This window comes from Narcine bancroftii, chromosome 12, assembly GCF_036971445.1.
Source record: "Narcine bancroftii isolate sNarBan1 chromosome 12, sNarBan1.hap1, whole genome shotgun sequence".
NCBI classification, from domain to species: domain Eukaryota; kingdom Metazoa; phylum Chordata; class Chondrichthyes; order Torpediniformes; family Narcinidae; genus Narcine; species Narcine bancroftii.
This window is the reverse complement of record NC_091480.1, coordinates 72,651,542-72,672,775: the sequence shown is the minus strand read 5'-3', so window position 1 is coordinate 72,672,775 and position 21,234 is coordinate 72,651,542. Positions and strand designations below refer to the sequence as shown.

Sequence of the window (21,234 nt, the reverse complement as noted above, 5' to 3'; positions counted from 1 at the left end):
CAAGTCAACTGGATAGGCAATTAATGCTGCACTTGCAAACTGATTTCTTTTTAAAAATTAGATTTAACTTTCATGTTACATAACAAACTACTATTATGTTTAAAGGCTCTTCTTTTGTTTACTACTTATTCCTTTTAATACATTTTTAGCTGGCAATGTGTACTTGAAGTTATTTTAGATTTAAAAAATTTGCTCAGACTTGTCAAGGTTTTTTTTAACCTTAGAATTTTTCAGTACTATGATTAGCTCTGAAATACAGACTATAGTGAATTCTCATTTATCTGGTATTTTTGCATTCAGAATTCTCATGAAATGGCAAAGGATTTTAAGCCTTCGTTAGGGTATGGCAGCCTTATCTGCAACATCTAGGTACGCAGATATAGTTACACCCCTTATAGAAGAAAGGTAAAACTCTGTACGAGTTTCAGAGAAACGACCGAGATCAATGAAGTGGGTCGGGACGCAGACGTCGTGCTCTTATTTCGTATCTTTTTCATTTTACTTTGTTATTTTGGGCTTATATTTAGTTCCTTTAAGGGTCGGTGACTCTATAGATTTTTAGTTCTTTGTTTAATTTACATAATTTTTTCCTTGTGGTATTAGGCTATGAGAGGGAAGGGTGAGGGGTGGACAGGGGGGGAAAAATGGACTCTGGATGTAATATATCACTGTTGAGAAAGATTGCATTGATGTTTTAGATTTGTGAGAGTCTTGGAAGATCAAAACTAAAATATTCAAAGTTTTTAAGCCCTCAACTTCAACATAAAAGTTCTATTGAACCTGAAGAAATGTATAAGAGTATCCATATCACAGAAGATAAAATGTACGGACCTTTTTGGCATTTAGAATCCAACTATTTCATCAGAGAGAAATGTTCAAACACTGCCACAAATTATATCCTGCCTGGAATATCACCAATGACTTTCTTGGCCTGCTAAAACTCTGATGAATATTCTATAGGATCACTAAATTCTAAGCCCTCCAATTACAAAATGGTAATAAAAATAAATTATAGCCAATTTAAGAGAAAATGTTTGGAATTCCACACTACTTCTTTGCATATTTCTGCAGAACTACCCCAGGTGGTTTGGAGTCTGCTTTGTGGCAGTTGAGCAGTCTTTCAAAACTGACTGGTCTAGCCTGGAATGAAAGGATCCAAATTACTTTTAATGCAAACTCTTATTTCCAATGAATTATGTATTCAATTTTACAAACATGAAATTGCATCTTTAACTTATTTGCATTCTGCAGTTAAAATTATGCAATAATTTGGTGCTTTTCTGTTCAAAAATAGACTTCAAATAATAGTTGGATTGTGCATAATGTTTAACTTTGGCTCAGCTTGCCAATATGTTAAGATAACAAGGTTCTAAATGGCAGGGTAATGGGGCCTCCCTATATTGAATGGTGCATGATCTAATTAAGTACCAATATTATTTTTCAAAAAAGGGTGTTTGCTCTCCTCCACCTCCAGATCTTGGTACAAACTATGTCAGTGACCTTAGGATTCATTATAGTATGGTCTCCACTCATTTCAACTCAGGACATTTAAATAGCTGTCTTATATACAAAGTGGGTACTGTACTTCAGTGCATTGAATTAAACTGGACCATATCCTGCACCTCCACCAAGGAATGAGGTATGCCTCTTTTTCAGTGAACCGGCTGCTAAAAGAGGCACAAAAAGAGCACCAGCTCCCATATTCTCTTATTTTCATTTCCTGGACACTCTCCTGCAAAATGGAGATCAGTTCTAAAACTGAGTACATCTACTCAACTGTAGCACCGCTAAAGGCAGACCTGCTGAAATAACTGCTGTCCGGACAAAGCAAGAAAACCAGTAACTGCCGTTTATTCAAACCACGCGTGTTCCTTTTTAGGGGAGGTGTCATAAAGCTGCTGGGAGGCCTGGCCGTTCCCCTGACAACGCGCTCCTGCAGCCTGCGCAGTAGGGGGAAAGCCCCTGTGCCCTGCCGCGCTGGCTGCTTGCCGTAGCCTGCTACACGGCCATAATTGGTGAGAAGGAACGTATAAAGCTTACCAAGGAGAAGACCTTATAAATTCTGAAAATGCCATTTGAGAAATACCAAGAGTATGAAATATTCACGAATCACACTTTATGCTTGCATTTCTGCACAGAAGAACAAAACTGTCCCAAATGAAAATGGAGTCTAATTTGTGCCGTATTGTGTGCTGTGGATGATTGGGGAGGTGCTAATTGATGTACAAGGACAGCGATCGTCACTGTCTATACCCTCCTGCCCTGCCAATCCACCAACATCATACTGGAAAAAGTGACGCTGCATTTATAGCCAATTCAGGGCAACTGGTAATAGTCACTTTTACCAACCCATCAAAAGTTCTGAGTGGAACAAATTACCTTAACATTTTCAATAAAAAATAATTTCCTGCACTTACTCCACGAAACAAAGTTTTTTTGGCAAGAAAATAGATTGAAGTTATTTTTTTAAAGGCTGATACTATGTTGCCAATTAAGCCTTTCTCCTATTAAATTTAATTGTTCCTAGTGTACAAAAAAAAACCTTTTTTTTTCCAAAAATATTTACACCAGCCATGGCCTCCTTCGGGTTCTGCCCAAAGTTTATGGACCCCTTTCCTGTGAAGCAGTTGAGTTAAGATGATTTCTTCCATGCTTCTCTCCTACCGACTACATCAAGAACATAAAAAAAATTCTACGATTTCAGTCCGTGGCCCCCTTAAATGTGCTGGTGCCCTCCGTGGAGAGTGGCTGATTTACATGCTGCTTAATAATCGTCCTGCTTTAGTGACTGAACGCAAACACTGTGTAATCAAGATCATCACAGCCAAGGAATGCCAAATGCTTTCCACATTCAACAGTCATTCAGGATGCTCAGATCTGGATAGTACTCATTCCAATGTTAAGGTCAGTATGAGTACAGTACCACAAATTCTACAACCAAGTCAGATGATCACTGCACATTCCACCTTATTCATTCAACACTCTGGCATCAAAACAGAAACGTGTGACGATTCACTACATTTCATGCTATGAATCAAGATTCTAGGAAACAACACAGGCCATTTCAGCAAGAGGGACCCAAAAAGCCCTAACCTGTTTACCTCTAATGAATCATCGCATTCCAGCTTTCACCACACAAGTTTAAACAAAGTGTATGGATAAAAATCAGTGATTTTTAGCAAAATGGTACAGAGGAACAGATGTTACATGTATATGCAGACACTTCATAATTAGATTATCATCTATAATATACTGTTGGAATTCTGAAGTCACAAGGAGTACCATATTACTGGTAGTTTATATTTAATTCTGTACACACAAGTAGACATGTTTTCTGTTACTTACAGAGAGTTGTGGGTGCCTCGAATACCTTGCCAGGGGTGGTGGCAGAGGCTGAAACATTAGGGATGTTTAAGAGACAGGCACGTGGATGAAAGGAAAACCGAGGGTTAAAAGGTAGGAAGGGTTCAGTTATTTTTAAAAATTTTGGTAGAAATATATAGGTCGGCACAACATCAAGGGCCAAAGGGCTACAGTGTTCTATGTTCTAGTCTCCATTCAATTTAAATGCAAGCAGAAGGGCTCAATGGCCACACATTTCAGTCTAAACTATATTCAGAATAAAAGTGGACATAACGAATGAGGCCATAAAATGTCTACTCAAAAATATTGTTCCCAAAAAGCAGAGGATGCAAGAATATTTCTCTTAAGACTTTTATTTCAAAGGAATTACATTCTTGAAATTAGCGATGAATTGCTACAGCAAATTAAAATGTCTTTGGAAAAAGTGATATGAAGCAGTATACCTGGTGCTGTCACAATTTAAAAATAAGATTCCAATTTGCTATGTTTATCAGTAGCAAGCAGCAGCACAGCATCAGAATCAACAATTTAAAGTCATTGTAATAATTCACTGTATCTGAATGATTTCCAACAGATTAGCCACTTTTACTTAATGCAAACATAAAGAACCATACTACAAAGCCACTTTGATAGTATTTATATTATTTCCTATTATACTCTACAAAGTGCCTAGTTACTTACAGGCCTCTTTCTTACCCATGTCAAATATTCCATGCGTAGGAATGCTCCATTTCCCCTCCATCCAGTGTAAACTCTGCTCTATCTCAGCCATATTAGTATAATAAACACGTTAGGGTCTGCAAACTCTTGCAAGCAAATGTACGTACATTCAGTTCTTGAATTTTATAAATTTGCCCATTTGCAGAACATCAAACTAAAACAATTAAAAAAACTAAACAGAATATATGAACAATATACAAGAATTCCCCACATCATTAAACACCTCAAAAATTGTCCAAACGTCGCCAGTTATCTTCAGTTCTAAAAATTTCTCAACTATTATTCCTCAGAGGAAAATAATTAGTTCCATTATCATGTTGGGCAAATTTCTTATACAAATTTCCACAGTTGTGGACATTGTCAATTGGTGCCTGGGATTAAAGGAAGAAAATTAAGCTGGTGGAGGTCTTTTACTCCTTAAAAAAGTGTAGAAACTGCAGTAGGAAATGCTAGTCTATACCACGATAACTTGAAAAATACCATGAGATACATAGCTTAATGAATGGCATTTCCAAATATAAATACCCAGGACATTTCACAGCAGGTTATCAAATTACATGGCTTCTTCCCTTGAGGTTAATCATCAAAACTGTTTTTTTTTAAAAAGCTTGAACCAAGGAAAACACACTTTTAAAAATCAGTATCTACACCACTCTAAGAATTGGCAAGTGTCAAGTCACCAAGATTTTCTCATACCCTCCAACTTATAGATCATGGGAAATTTTCAGCTAGGTATTTTAAATTTAACTGTGAGCACAAGGTCTCTCACCAAAATGTTAACTATACTGTTATTGTATCTTATTCTTAGCAAGTTCAATTGCACAAAACTGGCTTTCAATAATTTGAACTGAACGGACTGGAGCTATTTCAGGGAGGTGGCCACCTATAACATTCATGTCAACATAGAGGAGTACATGAGCTCAGTGACTGGCTACATCAGCAAGGGCATTGAGACCAGGGCTAACCAAAAACCATGGTTGGATGCAGAGGTCCAGGCATTTCTTGGAACACATGATGCTGCCTTCAGGACAGGGTATAGGATGGCACTAAGATCAGCCAGGGCTGAACTTTCTCATGCAATCTGGAAGGCAAAGTGAGGGTATGCACAGAATATCCACAGTCAGCTGTGTGACAATGGGGACACGAGGCGCATGTGGCAAGGGATCAAGTCTATGACAGATCACGTCAACCTTGTGAGTTAAGGACAACAAAGCTTCCATTCCGGACAGACTGAACATCTTTGCATGGTTTGATGTGAGGAGAACTCTATCCAAGGTGAACCCACACAAGGGAGCGGGACCAGACAACATTCCAGGTTGGGTACTGAAGGACTGCGCAGACCAATTGACAGAGGTCTTTACGGACATCTTCAACACATCACTGCAGCAGTCCATCATTCCCGCAGGGTTCAAGACAGTGCCATCATCCCGGTACCCATGAGGAAATGACTACCGCCTTGTGGCACTGACCACCTCCATTATGAAATGCTTTGAGTGTCTGGTGATAAAATGCATCAAAGCAGACCCACCCTTCCACCCCCCCCCCCCCCAAGAGATGCTGCATCCATTTCAATTTGCCTATAGAAGAAACAGTTTCACAGACGATGCTATAGCCTTGTCCCTTCATTCCATCCCGACCCATCTGGAGAACAACACCTCATACGCCAGGCTGCTGTTCATCGACTTCAGTTCGGCATTTAATATGGTCATTCCCCAGAGGCTGGTGGAGAAGCTGTCCTTGTTGGGACTCAACACCCTTCTTTGTTACTGGACTTCCAAACAGAAAGATCAAAGTCTGTCTGAGTCAGTAGCAGAGCACCGAGCACCGTCACACTGGTGCACCTCAGGGCAGTGTGCTCAGCTCACTCCTGTTCACCCAACTGGCCCACGACTGCATCATCAGATACAGCTGCAACAGTGTCAGCAGGTTTGCAGATGACACAGCAGTAGTTGGTCTCATCAGCACCAATGAAGAGTCGCACTACAGAGAAGAGGTGGAAAATCTCACGGTTTGATGTGAAAGGAACAACCCGAGTTTCAACGTGGACAAGGCAAAGGAGATGATCGTGGACCAGGAACAACCACCCTCCACTACACATCAACAACTCTGTAGTTGAGAGCACCAAGTTCCTTGGAGTTCACGTAACTCGTGGCCTATCATGGACACACAACATCTCACTTGTCAGGAAGGCACAATAGCGACGACACTTCCTGAGAAAAGTGAAGCGGGCAAGGATAACGGCCACCATCACATCAACCTTTTACAGTAGCTTTATCGAGAGTGCCCTAGCTGGCTGGCTGCATCACAGTGTGATATGGTTGCTGCAGAGAAATAGATCAGAGGGCAATCCATTTGACCATAAGAGTGAAAGAGAGGATCATTGGTGTTTCCCTCCCCCCATCAACATGATCTACCGGGATTGTTGTCTAAAAAGGGCGTGTAAAATCAATGAGCTCCCCTTCCACCTGCACAGAGAATCTTCCAGCTGCTCCCGTAGGGAAAGAGATATAGGAGCATCAGAGCCAGCACCACCAGGCTGAGGAACAGCTTCTTCCCACGGGCAGTGAGAATACTGAATGACCAAAGGAGCTGCTCACACTAACCATTTGAGACTCTCATTTTCATGAAACAATATTTATTGAATATGTGAATACTTGTCCTATATATGTACTGTCTGTGCATTATGTCTGGTTGTGTGTCTGCGTGTTTTGCACCGAGGACCAGAGAACACCATTTTGTTGACTTGTACTTGTGCAATCAGATAACAAATTAAACTTGACTCAATATGGGCATCTTCTGAACATCCATAATTTGTGAAAGCAATAGCTGGCAAGTAATTCTGCTACCCAGCATTGACTCTGAGCAGGTGTATTAAAGAATCAAGGATCAGCAACTTCTCTAGTCAGACAGTAGGCATCCAACTTCCAGAAGGGAAGCAGGAAAAGGGAATTGGGTGAACAGTAAATACCTGAGGAGAAAAGGAAAGCATTTTTAGGGTTACAGGGAATCAGTTTGGAAGTAAGATTGAGTGGATAAATTTAATTTTTTTTAGACATACAGCACGGTAACAGGCCATTTTGGCCCACAAGCCCGGCTGCTCAATTTACACTAATTAACCTACAACCCCCGGTGCATTTTTGAAGGGTGGGAGGAAACTGGAGCCCCCGGAGGAAAACCCACACAGACACGGAGAACATAAAAACTCATTACAGATAGCCAGTCCCAATCACTGGTGCTGTAAAGACATTGCACTAACCGCTACGCCAACCGTGCTGTCCAGAAGGATAGGTTGCCTTCTATAATGATGCAAGTGATTTGAAGGGATGCATGATGTTTTACCAGGATTTCCATTAGGAACAAATATAAATGAGGTCCCTTTGCTGAACACCAACTTAAAACAACTAAAAACTAAACAGACAAGATTATAGGAACAAAATACAAGAATTCTCCACATCATTAAACACCTCAAAAATTGTCCAAACGTCGCCAGATATCTTCAGTTCTCAAAATTTCTCCACTATTATTCCTCAGAGGAAAATAATTAGTCCCATTATCCTGTTGGGCACCTTTCTTACACAAATTTCCACAGTTGTGGGCATTGGCAATTGGTGCCTGAGATTTAAGTAAGGTCTTTGACCTTTATTCGCTCACTCCTTATATTAGCGCATCCACATTTAACACCTTACGTCTTTTAGGATTAGATAACTTTTTTTATTTCCATGTAATAATTCAAAAATGCAATATACATGAAATTCACTTTTGTTTGCCATCAGAGCTCCAAATCCACACCTCCATTGCAATCAGGAGGCTTTAGTGCCCAAAGCCCTTTGGGAGCCTTTCTTGTCCCTTTGCCTTCAGCACCCCCTCTAATCCTGGCTCCAATACCTAATTCCCATGAGCCAGTCTCCACCAGCCTGCAGACAGGTGAGTCCTTTGACCTCAACTCGCTAATAGCCTGCAGCCTTTTTTGGTCCTTCAGTCACTGAGCCCCTTCCTGGTCTGCTGCCGTGGTCACCTTCCCTGCAGGGGTGTATGCCAGGCTTCATCCCAACAAGGGGGTGGGTTCTCTCCATTTCTGGTGTCCTGCGCTGGTCCGCTGCTCCCACAGAGTCTGCAACCCCGCGCGGTCAGCTGCCGAACAAAGGCGACTCCATCTTGGGTGCAGACCTTCATGCTTACAGGACTAAGATTAGCCTCTAACAATAGACAATAGTGTTGATCAATGCCAAAAATGTTTCTTTGAAAAAAGGTTAAACATTGTTGTACTCTGAGATTGGCTTTTAAATTGATCTATTGAAGTCAAATTAACACAATTTGCCTCATGAAACAAAGAGAGCACCCAGAGTAAACAATTTTGTTTTAGCAAGAACACAATGTCCTAGAATAACACACAAAATATTTGATTGCGAGTCAGAGAATAATCACATCTTGGCACTGAGCAATTCTTATAGCTGACGAAAAGCACGTGCCATCAGTGCACACAGATGAAACAACCACACTTTAAATTATCAGAAGTATTAATCTCCACACCATTTCTCAGTTTTTTTACAACTCTTTTGTTTCTTCCCGACTGAAAGTACCGATTTTATGTAGGAATATGATTGAAGTGTACACTCCAGTATTATGTGCCGTCGAGTTCATGCTACGCGTGGAGAAGAACGACATGCACATCAAAGCCTTGGAAAAAGAGACTGGTTTATTGCTCTGGCCATCGTGCTTATGTGGGCCCCAGGCGCTGACGTCAGGGCCCCGCATCATTGGAGCACCGGTCTGGGATTGGCTGGCATTTCTGCCTGAGTTCCCCATCTTCCCGCCATGCGGAGGTCACCTGGACGATGGTTGGTGTCACCCCCCAGGTCTGCATGGTCGCCGCCTTCGTTGGCAATTTTGCAGGCCAGTCCATGTCTCCGTGTGCGACCACGCCCCCACCCCAGAACGGCTACCAGGCCATTGTCCATAGCCTTGGGTGGGGTTGGATTATGCGGCTCGGAGACCACCACCGCACATTCAGAGAGGTAGGTCATTATGCATTTTGGCAGAATTTCTCTGCCTTTACATTCCAGCTTTTGGGCCATCTGAAATGGCCTCTTGACTAGCAGCAGCCATATCCTTTAATCCCTTCTCTCTTCCCCCCCCTCCACCCCCCAGCAACATCCATACAATGACAACGCCACCCCAAACTCCTCCTCCCATTACCAAAACCTCTCATGGGTGAGGTTTCTGGAGCCTTTGTTGAAACATTAATTTGAAAATGGTCAGCCCAACTCATCCTGGCTATCCTCACAAGGGATCCAACACAGGCACTTGTGGCCCATGTCAGCAGACCCAAGCAGGCCTGACATGCGGGAGCCCAACAACAACCGAAGGAGAAGGGGCACCGGGTACACCCTGCCAGTTTGCCCTGTCTTACCATGAGATAGGGTGGCAAGTGCATCTGGGCTCTACTGTGGGTGGCACCCAGCTGCGAGGGCAAGACTATGTCAGAAAAGGGCTCGATGCCCAGTGGATGCTCTGGCACTGTCTGCTCGCAAGAAGTAAGGGTTCTCACATTTGCCAGCTAAGCAGCTAAAACCAGGGACCTGAGTCAGCAACCAGGCAAATTCCTTTCTTTCCACTTCCCCTCTGCCAGCAGGGAGTGGCTCCCACAGCACCCACTCCATCTGGACCCAGCAACTGCTTTTGGTCGAGGGGGGACTTGGGAGCATGGCCATTGACCACCACTGCATGCCTCCTCCAACACTCGGAGTGGCACATCGTTCCCCTGTCCCCATGTTTCATGTCCAGTTTAATGTGACTACTGAAGTGGTGCAATGTTACATGGATAGTAACCATCTCCTGTTACACCTTTTTTTTTAATTTTTTTTTAAATTTTTCACACTGTGAACCTATCAATCAAAATACATACAAACATTTCCCTCTTAAATATACGCAGTGGAATTTTCTCCCCTTTTTTTTCCCCCCCCTTCCCTCCCCCCTCCAAATCCATTAAACATTCAACATATACAATACGATAAAACCATTAAACAATGTCATCACACAATGAAAATAAACGAGAAAAATGTGTCATCTACTTTTACACACTGGGTCAAGTCATTTTGTCTTCTTATCATTTTAGGGGGTGGAGGTCCGAGGCAAGCCCTCTCTGTTATGTTCCATGTATGGTTCCCAAATTTGTTCAAATAATGCGACTTTATTTTTTAAATTATATGTTATTTTTTTCCAATGGAATACATTTATTCATTTCCTTGTACCATTGCTGTACTCTCAGGCTCTCTTCTGATTTCCAAGTTGACATTATACATTTTTTTGCTACAGCTAAGGCTATCATAATAAATCTTTTTTGCGCTTCATCCAGTTTGCGGCCCAATTCTTTACTTCTTATATTACTTAGAAGAAAGATCTCTGGATTTTTTTTGGTATGTTGCTTTTTGTGATTTTATTTAATACCCGATTTATGTCTGAAGCCACCTCTAGCTGTCCATCAACATCGAGGCACCGCCCAGCCTCTCCAGCCTGCCAATGAGGTGTGAGCCCACCAGCCAGAGCACGCACTCCCATTGGCCAGCCCTGTACCTCACAGTCCCTGGTGAATAGGTAAGGGACTAGCCACCCCTTAAGCTAATCAGGGTATCGCTGTAGACACAGCCGACACTGGTATTGTAGTCGTGCTCCCAATTATCAGGGGTACAGGAGCATGGATATCCCTGTAGGTGTCCCTCCATAGTCAGAATCCCCTTTCCCTATATTCCAGGGTCAGAAGCTGATTGCGTGTTCCCGTTTCACCTCCCCCCACCCCCCCCACCCCTCCCTGGAACTGCTTCTGATTGCATACTGCTGCTGGGTTTAGGTTCCAACTGCTTGTAAATTGCTAATGACCTTGTGCTGTTAATCTGCCACTGTGTTGCTGGGGTAGCCAGCCTGTTTGTTTCAGTGTTAATAAATCTTTTAGTTATCCATTCCCTGTGTCTGGACTTGTTTCCTCCTGAAGCCCAAATGAATGTCCACACAACAGGCACGGTACAAATCCCCAACAGGACCCAAGGAATTTCATCCACCCAGTTGAGACCCTTGAGCCAGGCCATCAAGGCTGCTTTGAGGTGGCTATAAAATTGCTCCACCAACCCAATCGCCTGAGGGTGTGGTGGAACCATGTCCCTAGGAAGTTAGCCAGTGCTGCCCAGAGGTGAATTGTGCCCACCCCCTGTCTGAGGTTAGGTGCTCTGGGACTCCAAATCTGTGACAATGAGTGCCCTGGCGCAGGTTTTTGTGGTTGTATCAGCCAGCAAGACCACCTCCAGCCAGCAAGACCACCTCCAGCCAGCAAGACCACCTCCAGCCAGCAAGACCACCTCCAGCCAGCAAGACCACCTCCAGCCAGCAAGACCACCTCCAGCCAGCAAGACCACCTCCAGCCAGCAAGACCACCTCCAGCCAGCAAGACCACCTCCAGCCAGCAAGACCACCTCCAGCCAGCAAGACCACCTCCAGCCAGCAAGACCACCTCCAGCCAGCAAGACCACCTCCAGCCAGCAAGACCACCTCCAGCCAGCAAGACCACCTCCAGCCAGCAAGACCACCTCCAGCCAGCAAGACCACCTCCAGCCAGCAAGACCACCTCCAGCCAGCAAGACCACCTCCAGCCAGCAAGACCACCTCCAGCCAGCAAGACCACCTCCAGCCAGCAAGACCACCTCCAGCCAGCAAGACCACCTCCAGCCAGCAAGACCACCTCCAGCCAGCAAGACCACCTCCAGCCAGCAAGACCACCTCCAGCCAGCAAGACCACCTCCAGCCAGCAAGACCACCTCCAGCCAGCAAGACCACCTCCAGCCAGCAAGACCACCTCCAGCCAGCAAGACCACCTCCAGCCAGCAAGACCACCTCCAGCCAGCAAGACCACCTCCAGCCAGCAAGACCACCTCCAGCCAGCAAGACCACCTCCAGCCAGCAAGACCACCTCCAGCCACCTTGTGGAGCAGTCCCCCATGGTCAAGAGGTTAATTGGCCCACGGGAAACTGGTAACGGCCCCACTATGTCAAGGTGGACATGGCTGAACCTGCATCACACTGGTTCAAAGGTCTGTGTGGGTGCTCTCATGTGAACCTGCACGTTGGAGGACTGACATTTTGTGCAGGTCTTGGCCCACTGCCTGTCCTGTTTATGGAGGCCATGCCAGACAAACCGTGGTGCAGATTGCAGGATGTGCCAGATTGTGGATGGCGTCGAAAACCTGGCACATCCATGCAGCTGGAACGATGGGGTGGGTACTTCTGATAGAGACGCCGCACAGCAGTGTCAGGTTACCTGGGCCGACGGGGACATCTGAGGCCAAAGACGGGTGTCCTATACGCGGGGATCTCAGGGTCCTGCCACTGCGCTTTATGGACTGACTTGATCACAGGGCATGACAGAGCGTCGGGTACCACGTTGTTTTTCCCCATAATTTGCTGTATGTCTATAGTAAATTTGGACACGCAGGATAAGTGTCTCAGTTGTCAGGCCAACCATGGGTTTGATACCTTATGGAAGGTAAAGGTCAGCAGCTTGTGATCAGTGAAGACCTTGAATTGCCGGCCTTCCAAAAAGTAACGGAAATATCTTCCTGCCAGGTACAGCACCAATAGCTCCCGTTCAAAAGCACCGTATTTGAGCTCTGGGAGGGGTGGAGATGCCTGCTGAAAAAGGCCAGGGTGGCCACTGGCCCTAAATGAGTAGTTCTAGCATCCTCCCTATCGCCGTGCTGGAGGCATCAACCATCATGGTGGTAGGTCCCTCCGGTCTGGAGTGGACCAGCAGGGTGGTGTTGGCCACCATGACTATAGCATTCTGGACCCTCGTCCCAAGTAATGTCTTTCGATTTGCCTGCCATTAGCTCGAAGATACGGGCCACTGCTGGTATGAACCTGTGGTAAAAGTTTATCATACCGGTAAATTCCTGCAGCCCTTTCATGTCTGTGTATCCTGTGCCCCAGGAAGTCGATGGTGTCCAGGCCAAACTGGCACTCCGTGGGGTTGATCGTCATCCCAAACTCATAAAGCCGGGTGCACAGTTGTCTCACGTGGGCAGCGTGGTCTTTGCAGCTGTAGCTGGTGATGAGGATATCGTCCAAGTAGATGAACACAAATGCGAGGTCCCAGCCCACTGCGTCCATCAGCCGCTGGAATGTTTGTGCCGCATTCTTTAGACCAAAGGGCATGTGGAGAAATTAGAATAAGCCAAAGGGGGTTATGATTGCAATCTTAGAGACGTCCTGGGGCTGAACTGGGATTTGGTGGTACCACTGGATGAGGTCCACCTTGCAGGTTGGCAGCAAAGTCTTGGATGTTGGACACAGGATATCTGTTGGGTGTGGTAGCCTTGTTGAGGCGGCAGTAGTTACCAATCCCCTGCTGATTTGGGCACCACGTGGAGAGGAGAGGCCCAGGGACTGTCGGAGCGCTGCACAATCTCCAGCTCCTCCATTTTCTTAAACTCCTCCTTCGCCAGGCTGAGCTTTTTGGGAGGGAGTCGGCACGCCCTGGCATGGAGCAGGCGCCCCCCCCACCCCACGGTCAGTATGTGGTGCCTTACCCTGTGCTTTGGCTCGGCCGTGGAGAACTGTGGTGCCCTATCGAGGGGAACTCCGTCAGGATGCGGGAGAACTTATATTCTGTGAGTGTTATGGAGTCCATGTGGGTGGCAGGTAGCTGGGCTTCCCCCAGAAGCAGAATCTGAAAAGTTCTGATATGCACCAAGCGCCATCCCTCAAGGTCGACAAGCAGGCAGTGGACACAAAGAAAGTCGGCCCCCAGGATCTGTTGCGCCACTGCCACAAGGGTGAAGGTCCATGTAAACCGGCTGTTGCCAAAGCAAAAGGGGACGGTGTGGGACCCAAAAGTCCGAATGGAGGAGCTGTTGGCTGCCCTCAGTGCTGGGCCGTTTGCCGCTGTGGGTGTCAAGGCCTACAGGGGGCAGGATGCTTATCTCGGTGTCAGTGTCGACCAGGAATTGCCTGCCCGACGAGGAGTCCCAAACGTAGAAGAGGCTATCACGTGGGCCAACCGCCAACATCATAAATGACGGTTGGTCAGGTGTTTCCCAGAAACCCACAGGGTGAGCGGCATCGATGAGCCTCCACAACCCATTGCTGATGATAGTAGCAGAATAGTCCCGGGGTATTAACGCCTCTCCACTGGTCTTGGTCTCGCAGGTGGCAGTTCGTGGGGCTTCTTGATGTAGTCCATGACAGCGCTGGTATCCTACTTCGCTCTCCAGTGCATATTTGCCCAGGCTGCAACCCTCCGAGGGCCGCTGAAGTCCTTTTCTATGAGCAAGAGTTGGATATCCTCGGGCAGCTGCTCAAAGAGCAGGCAAGGCTTGTGGCCCTCGATCAACGTGAGCATTTTGCTCATTAGGGCAGATGAGGCCCTGCGCTCCAATCCATTCATATGCAACAATCGGGCAGTGCATTCATGCCGGGAGAGCCTGAAAATGCGGGTTAATTAGCTCTTTGAGGGTCACATATTTGCTGTAGGAAATCTACGACCCTTGCTGCTGTGTCCTGATCAAGGGCGCTCATGACGTAGAAGCAGCAGGTGTTGTCAGCGGTGATGTGTTGAAGCTGGAACTTAGTCTCAGCCTGCTCAAAACACAAGTGTGGCTGCCACACCCAAAACGTTGGGAGTGAGACCATGTGGATGGTCACTGGCTCTACTTGACCCATCTGTTGGGGTCACCATGTAGCGTGAACGCTACGTGAGCGTTATATGGGCCCCAGGCGCTGACATCAGGGCCCTGCATCATCGGAGTGCCGGCCTGGGATTGGCTAGTGTTTCCGCCAGATTTTCCCATCTTCCTGCCATGTGGAGGTCACCTGGAATGATGACTGGTGTCACCCCCCCACCCCCCAACCAGGGTCTGCGCAATCACCACGTTCATCAGCCATTTTGTGGCCCAGTCCATGTCTCTGTGCGCAGGCCACTACACCCCACTGATTCTTTGTTAATCAAGATAGAAGGCAAAGAATGATAACTGGTCCATTTTGTCCAAATTCTCCTCTGGTGGAGAAAGGGATACATTGGGTAGTATTTAGGAACAAACGGTTGGTTTGCATTTTCCCTTGCTAACAGATGATAGCAGCCAGCAGTCGAGATCAAATCATCTGAAATTGCAGATTAGGAATGGGTCCTGGGATATTACATAGGACACAGGAAAAACATGCATTCTTTCCCGACATACTCATTACAGAATAGATGAGAAAATATTAATATTTAATGGGTTTCAGGGAAGATTTTATCTGTTGGTGGTATCATACAAAGGACAGAAATGCTAGACGACAAGCAATTTTTTAAAATATAAGATAAAAAAGAACACAATGCACCAGGGTTACGATGCCAAGTAATATGTAATAAAAATCGATCACTGCAGCACAGAAAATCAGGCCATTCAGCCCTGCTAGTCTGTGCCAAAACATCATTCCACTAGTCCCACCGATCTGCTCCCATTCCATAACCCTCTAGACCTCTCCCACCCATGTAACTATCCAATTTATTCTTAAAACTTGAGAGTGAGCCTGCATTTACCATGGCAGCTCCTTCCACACTCCCACCAATATTTGAGTGAAGAACTTCCCCCAAACCTTTCCCCTTTCACTCTTAACCCATGTCCTCCTGTATTTATCTCTCCTAATCCAAATGGAAAGAGCCGACTCATATTTACCCTGTCTATACTTCTCATAATTTTGTAAAACTATCAAATCTCGCCTCATCCTTTTACATGCCAAGGAATAAAATCCTAACCTGTTAAATCTTTCCCTATAACTCAATGCCTGAAGACCTGGCAACATCCTAGTAATGTGGGACCTTGTCAAAGGCCTTCCTACAGTCTATGTAGACAACAGCCAGTCTTTCCTTAATCCACTTTTTTGGTAACCTCCTCAAAAACTGTACAAGATTTGTTAAATAGGAACTACCACACACAAAGCCAAGCTGACTGTCCTTAATCAGCCCTTGGCTGTCCAAATACTTGTATACCTGATCTCTCAGAACACCCTCCAATAATTTACCTACTACTGACATCAGGCTCACCAGCCTGTAATGTCCTGGTTTTCTTTTGGACCCTTTTTTAAACAATGAACAACATGAGCTGCCAACCAATCCTCTGGCACCTCCTCCATGGCTAAGGACATTTTAAATATTTCTGCCAGGGCCCCTGCAATTTCTATACTAGTCTCCCTCAAGGTCTGAGGGAATATCATGCTTTTCAGCATTCAGAAATGTCTTTTGTTCCTGCCATCATTGCTTTTTATTATAAAATTGTAATCCTTTATTCATAAGTATATGATGCCAGCTAACTTGCTCTAGTAATTATTTATAATTCTCATAACTGAATATCTTGAGATAGCTGTGAATGAAATGCCAATTAACCATAACTTTAAAAAAACTGAGAAAAGGAAAATTTATTTTGGACAATTCCAGAAAGCAAGATGTCTAAACATTGAAGCAAACAAGGAAGCCTCTGAATTAATACAAAATGCCCATCTTTATACAGTGAACCACTACATAATTGTGCATTTCTCCAAGACTAAAATATTACTACAGGTGAAAGATAAGGATGGGATAAAGGTGACTAATTGGAGAAGGTCATGCAATTAATCCTAGCAACTGTTAAGGCTTGGAAATTATCTTTTGAGCTGTAGAAAATAAATTTGAGACCGGTTTTACTTTTGGCAGCTGATAGGCATAGCCACAGAGTTCCGGATCTGACTGCAGTTTCTCCCCACAGGAACCATTGCATAAAGACCAAGGGATCTAATTGCTATCAATGGCTCCTTTGGGTTTTCACAATACGTATTTTGAATGGTTCAATGACAAAGTAATTAAAAGTGTACAGATTGGACTTTGTTCTCTTGGGGAAATGCTGAGTGCATTGTGGATTTATATAGAATAATCATCATCCAGTGTTCAATTGTTTAAATCAAATTCAACACCGCATAAAAAATTGCAGATACTAGATTTTTATTAAAATATCAATCACCATGCCGGTGTAAGGATAGGAGAGAAACTTGCTGAAACTCTTCCTCTCAAAAGACTGAAGAGACAGTCTTTGTACCCATCGTATTTGACACACAGTACCACTCCGATGATCCAAAATGGTCGGGACCAGGCCTATGTTGGATAGATGTTTTTTTTGGATAACTGGTCATTTTTAAAAAGAAAACAGTCCAATGTATCAATGTTTAAACAACAAGAGAAGGCTTTTTAAGCATTAAAATAATGTTTCTCACCAAAAATATCCTGGCCACAATGTCGCCACTGATCATTGAGACCTCCCAACCACCGCCATCAATCCCCGACACATCCCCACTGCTGCCGTTGATCACCGGGGAGGCTTCCCAGGCTGGTGGAACACTCACTGGCGAGTCGGCAGGCCCCTGACTCTGAATTCTCCCCTAGGTCTATCATTGCACACCGGGGAGTCCGATGGCAGTAGTAGGCCGAGGAGAGGGTTTGGTGTCGGGAGCTCCGGTGTACTGAGGAAGGAGGGAACTCCACTGAGCTCGAGGTCCTGCTCAGGAGACTGCTCTCCTTGATGACGTAGGGACAAGGTATTCTTCCGACCACTGGCAGCTGGGAGATGGTGGCGCACAGTTTGAGAGGGAGAGTTGGACAGAAAAGTCAATAGGGGAAGGTAAAGAAGAAATGGAAAGAGAGAGGGGAGGGAGTTACCTGAAACAAGGACAAATGTCATTCTAATTTCATGTTGGGGAATTTTTTTCCCAACCAGTGATGTCAGTTCAGCTCCAAAATAATGTTTGGATAAATGAGGATTTAGGAGAATCCGATTTCGGATAATCTGAGTTGTACTGTATTTGCTAAGATACAAGCATATGCACCGAGTATATGATTATTTTAGCAACTGTGGCACTCCTTAACAAGTGGTATTGTTAGCAGACTCGCTTGGTGACCCAATATGTATGCTTTTCATAATCAGAATAATGGTTACAAAATATTTTTGTATATTTACTTCATGCAGCCTTGATCTAATTATGTAATTTACAAGATGCAGCAGACATCTCAGGAAGGGGTTGAAAATGCCATTCTACATTTGATTCAGTTCATCTTTTTCAATACAGTAGCAGATGCAAGACCTATAGGATGCAAATTGATTTTATTCTCATACTTCAAGACAAAATATTCAGTTTCAAAAGATGATACATGAATAAAGCCTTTATTGAGACAAATCAATACTTCCCAAGCTTTCAGTGAGCATAACCCTTTCTGAATTCTGGAAATTTGTAACCCTAAAATTGTGTAGTTAACATGTTATGAATTTGCAATAATACCAATTTATGGTCTCAACTAAAAATGAACAGATTAGTTATGAACCTTTGTTGAGTTCACATTTTGCTGGTAGCGAATCAGTCACCCTTCCAACCAAAAAAAGATTAAACTTTGGAACTTTATTTTGTTTTCATGCTTTGCAACTCCAAATTGGATCAGTCTCAAACTGAGAACTGGATTAATTAATAACACTGTGTTCTACAGTCAGAATCTGGTACATGCCCACATGAAATATTTAGCAGGTCAGGCTGCATCAGTGGAAAGAGAATCAAGAAATAACAGTTTAGGTCAATGACTTTTCAACAGTTTCGTTGGTCCTTTGTTCCAAACATTTATACAAAGAATTCCTCCTTTGCTCACTTATCTTAGATATGGGTCTGTATCCAAAAGAAATTAACATCTGTGTCCATTTTAGGGACCCACTGTCCTTTCAAACAAGTATAGCACAGCAGGACACCAGAAACTGGGATAACACTCCTGGTTGAGGAGAAGGAGAAGCTGAGGAGACAACCCTACAGGACGGCAACCATGGCAGGGAACCAACGAGGGGCTCAGCAGCTGAGAGACCTGCACAGGCTATGGGCAATTATGGGTCCCTCATGGACTGCAAGAGACTGGCTCATGGAAATCAGGTATCAGAGCTGGGATTCGTGCTGAGGGCAAAAAGGGCTCCCCAAAGGGCATCGGGCACTGAAGGCTTCCTGATCGCGTTGTTGGCTTGGATCTGGGCTCGGGTTGCCAAAGGATTGAATAAGAGTCTGTTCAGCTGGAGATTAATCCACGGACACTCAGTGGCTCTGAAGGGACTCTCTTTTGCTTTTCTTTCTTACTGTAAGAGGCATTAGGCTATACTAATGGTGACTTGTCATATTCCTTATGGCAGGCAGAAGGCAATTTTGCATATTATATATTCTGTACAATTACATGACAATAAAGGAGTCTTAAAGGATATACAATAAAAAATAAATTTGAGTTGTGAAGGATGTACAATACAGAGCTATTTTTACCCTTTTAAGACCGTTTCTGCATAATTTTGTTTTTTTCTCTCTCTTTCACTGACAGGCTTTTGCACAAGTGTTCTAAGCTGTAAAAACTTGACAATTTTTCCTTAGAGGACACATCCATTAGTTCACTAAGGCCGTCTATTTTCTCGTCAGGTTATTTCTTGGGATAGAGAAGTCTTTTCCTTCCTAGTCTGGCGCAGCACGCAGGTCTGACTTCGAACACGAAAGGGGACCAGAAAACTAATCCATCCACAACAATTATCTACCAATCTGCAGAGACAGATCACTACTGAAGGAGAGCACGACACTGGAAATAAAAAAAAAACTGAAAAATGATTAAGTACTGTACAAAGTTTTACCTTTGAATATATTTATTATTTAATATTTATTAATTTACTCAATCATTTAAAGTACACCCTAAACCATAACATTTCAAATAAGATTTTCCCCTGCATTAAAAGTATTAAAACCTATATAAACTATTTTTCAAACTGGAAGGGGTACGGATGCTGAAGGCTTCCTGATCACGTTAGAGGTTTGGATCTGGTGCTCAGGCTGCTGATGGTTTGGACTAAAGTCAGTGCAGCTGCAGAGGCTGTGGGAGCTGGAGGTGAATCCATGGACACTCAGTGATGCTAGGAGACTCTTTTGTTTCTCTTTCTCTGACTGTAAGGGGTGCTGGGAAATTTTGTGTTATATTTTCTTTGGGTACTACAATAGCTGGATGGTGTGAATTACAGTAAAAAAAAATCTCCAGTATCCAGAATTCAAGCAACCAGCAAAATAATCGAAGAAAATAAATTTTTGAAAATTAAAATAAACAAGATTAAATAAACACTTAAATGCAAGTTTAAAATTGTAAATGTTCTCCAAAGCAACACACAACCCCTTGGTGAAGATGGGAGTAAGCATTCTGCCAGCAGAACACCCCCAGTTGTGACCCACCCGTGCAGAAGCTGGTTGAATAAAGTTTTGTTATGAGCCCAGAGGACCCATAAACCCAGCAGCAATAGATATTCACCAAGACAAATGGTTACTTAAACAAACGTTGCTTTTAATCATCTTTGGACATGAAAACAGAATCACACTTTAATTTATCACTATTGACTTAACTAACCTAACTTAACCATATAACCATTTACGGAGCAGAAACAGGCCATGTTGGCCTTTCGAGTCCGCACCGGTTCACTGATTTTGTGCGCCCTCTTCCCGGTAGATCTTCATTCCTCTTCTAATTCTAAGCGCACGTGTATGTAATGTGTGTGTAAGTTCAGAAAAGTTCTTTGATTCATAGTCCATTCTCACTTCTCATTCCTCAAAGTTCCCTGGTTGCAGGCAATTCTTATAATGTGCACAGAATTTAACATTTATAAAGTTCACCAGGTTTTGGTGCTTGAAAGGTAAATGGTTACCACTCAGGAAGGTTTTTGTTGGTTTTCAGAGAGAGGTTTGTTGTACGCTGGACACCCACAACCGATTCCTTTTTAATCACCCACTTGGCGAAGAAACTTGCCCCCTCAGGGTTCTCCAGATGATAACCTCTTTCTTTCAGGTCACCACAGAGTTCCTTTATGTTTCCCTTATTTCAAGTGAAACATGAGACAGCCAGTCCTCTCTTGCATGAACCACAAGGGCTTTGACTAGACTGAACTAAGCACTCACAACACGTCTTCCAAATGGGGTTTTCCATAAGCTTTCCAGTTTGCCCTGTTCCAGTCCCAGCTGCTGCTGCTGACTATAAAACTGAAGAACTGATCTCTGTCTGTCTCTCTCTCTCACACACAGAGAGAAAGCCTATTTTACTCTCTCTGCTTGCAAAACCAC

General features: G+C 44.2%; 1 protein-coding gene across 1 annotated transcript in view; it reads right to left on the bottom strand.

Moving 5' to 3' along the window:
• The window catches only part of LOC138747532 (ORM1-like protein 3), a 41,961-nt gene that overhangs the window by 11,430 nt on the left and 9,297 nt on the right, over positions 1 to 21,234 (bottom strand). The gene's annotated exons all lie outside the window — the stretch shown is intronic.